At 42.0% G+C, this 2,500-nt stretch overlaps 1 protein-coding gene across 4 annotated transcripts in view; it reads right to left on the bottom strand.

Moving 5' to 3' along the window:
• LOC147008560 (lipopolysaccharide-responsive and beige-like anchor protein) overlaps positions 1-2,500 on the bottom strand; it is a 597,819-nt gene that overhangs the window by 438,346 nt on the left and 156,973 nt on the right. The gene's annotated exons all lie outside the window — the stretch shown is intronic.

Raw genomic sequence — 2,500 nt, 5'->3', positions numbered from 1 at the left:
GAGTAGTATATCTCACGAGCACAAGTAACACCTGATAGGCATGATGAAGATGGATAAAACAAACTGGGAAAATTGTATATCAAAGAAATAAGCTGATCATCATCAGGGAATGGGCAAATGCTTCATCGTACGAGGATAACATCCTTCAGGCTGTCATCACACCATTTTCAACCGTCAAGAACAATTCTTTTTTCCCCATTGTAACAATGGACACCCACACGGAGCTGTGCAGACGAGGACTGCTCAAATGAAGTGTAAGTGAAGCTAGATCTGTCATCAAATATAACACTTCTGGGATGTACTGGATGTAAAAATTAATCGTCACCAAAAACCCCCATGCAATGCAGAATGAGAAGGAAGATACTCTTGACAATTAATTTTCCCAGATCTTTCAACAAACCATCATCCGAAGTGTCTTTGACAAAGTCAATATTTTTAGCCTTATAAACATTGAAGGCAGACCAACATGATAATCAAGCAGCTGCTTACTTTCAGCATGTCAACAGTTAATTATAATTAAACTTGTGATGTCATTTTTTTTAATTGTTCACGTGTGTAAAGTTCAAGTGAGATAGCTGTGGCAGGATGACATTCACCTTTCTTCATTTAAGTGTCCAACCGATGCCCTCAACCACACCCGCTGCGATTCTGGGATCGAATGTGCCCTTAACGGTGACTTACCCACTTCAGCTCAATAAAAAAAAGTCAGATAGGCAGCTGTGCAGGCAAGAAGCCAAAAGGAGTCATTCCTAAGGCATTCAGGATGACGGCATTATCACTGACACTCTCACCAATAGGAGGCACAACAAACAGCCATAAAACAGAGCTGACATCGCTTCTACTTCTGAGGGGTATTTCTTGTGAACCAAGCCAAATTGCCTCAGGTAAACTATTTATTTATCCATACTAATAAAAGGCTATAACTGTTTATTCATCCGTGCGTGTGCGCATGTGCGTGTGCATGTGCCGTTGATGGGTATGTATATATAGAGTTTTTTTTTTCAGAATGTGGAATGGAGTCTTCCCAGGGTGGGCTCAAAGTATCTACCTTCATTTCGGTGAGGGGGTCACGATTCACAGACCAAGCTGTGAAGTTTTGTTTTCTCTTCTCAAAGTTTTGAGCTGAGGACTCTATTCAAGATCGTTACTGAGCCCAGGACGGCTTCCAACTGTAGTCTGTAGTAATATTCCCAGGGATGGTTTTTAATATCTCTGTGAGGTTCTTCTTCAACATTCCCATGAGGTTCTTCATCATCACTGGTACAACGTTGGCATTCTTCAGCTTCCAGGATCTTTTCATTCCATGCTTGATATCTTGGTATTTGGTCATTTTCTTGATTTCTGCATCGTTTAGTCAAAAATCACTGGAATTAACACCTCAATTAGCAATGCCTTCTCTTTTTTTTTGTACTGAAGTATGATATCTGGTTGCAATGCTTTGTTTTCTATGCTCACTCTCGACGGGATCATTAGGTCGTACGTGAGTGGTACTTCAATGTTTTCAGTGATTTCTTTTGGTTCATTTTTCCACAAATTTTCTGGAACTGGAATATCAAAGTTTGTGCAAATGTGCCAGTGGAATACTTCACAAACTCTGTTGTGTTGTTGTGTGTACAGCTGTTCTGACATGAGTTTTTTTTTTTTTCTGTGTTCAGTCATTAAGCATCACATATTCTCTTTGCTAACCTCCCCCCCCCCAACCACTCCTCATCTGTCATTTTTTTCCTCCCCCCCCACCCTTCTCTCACTCTATCCCCCTCCTCGCTCTCCCCTCCTAATAAAATGCAGCACTCTCCTCCTACATGTCTGTCTGTCTGTCTGTCTCTCACACCCCCCCCTCCTGCAGTGACTAGCAACATTTGGTGAGGTGCAGCTCTCCCCATCTCCCCCCCCCCCTTTCTCTCTCTCCCCTCCACTTTACTCATCCTCTCTGCCTCCCCTCCCCTCTCTCACCCTACACCTGGCCTCCTCTCTCCCTCCCTCTTTCTCCCCTCCCCCCCTTTATTGTCCCCATCAGTGAAGCAATGGGTTGTATTTGCTTGTAAAAAAAAAAAAAAAAATGCGTGCATACACACCCATGATGTAAATACACATGTATGATTGATTACATGAGGAGATATCAGATATAATATTATGCTATTCCTACTTCAGAGCAACAGCAAGTTCAGTGATGGATTGTGGTCTGCTGACCTTGGCCTTAGGGCACCATTCCAAGACATCCCAGAGTGATTTAATTTGTTTTAAGTTGGGGCTCTGTGTGGCCACAGCAATTTTTTTGTGTTGTTCCTCGAAACAATTTCTAACAGGCAAGCAAAATAGCAAAGTTCAGTGTTTAGCATTTTGATAGATGCTGTCAGAGTTCTCTCTGAGGTATTACATCAAATCAAATGGTACTGTATAATCTAAAATATCACAATAAAACACTTTTGTGGAGGTATGTGCTTATCTGCAGCACAGTGTTGGAAATAAGCACACACAGTGCATGTGCGTGTGTCTGCGC

Source organism: Eptatretus burgeri, chromosome 18 (assembly GCF_056783735.1).
Source record: "Eptatretus burgeri isolate ZD-2024b chromosome 18, Ebu_testis_v1, whole genome shotgun sequence".
NCBI lineage: Eukaryota > Metazoa > Chordata > Myxini > Myxiniformes > Myxinidae > Eptatretus > Eptatretus burgeri.
This window is presented reverse-complemented; position numbering and strand designations above follow the sequence as displayed.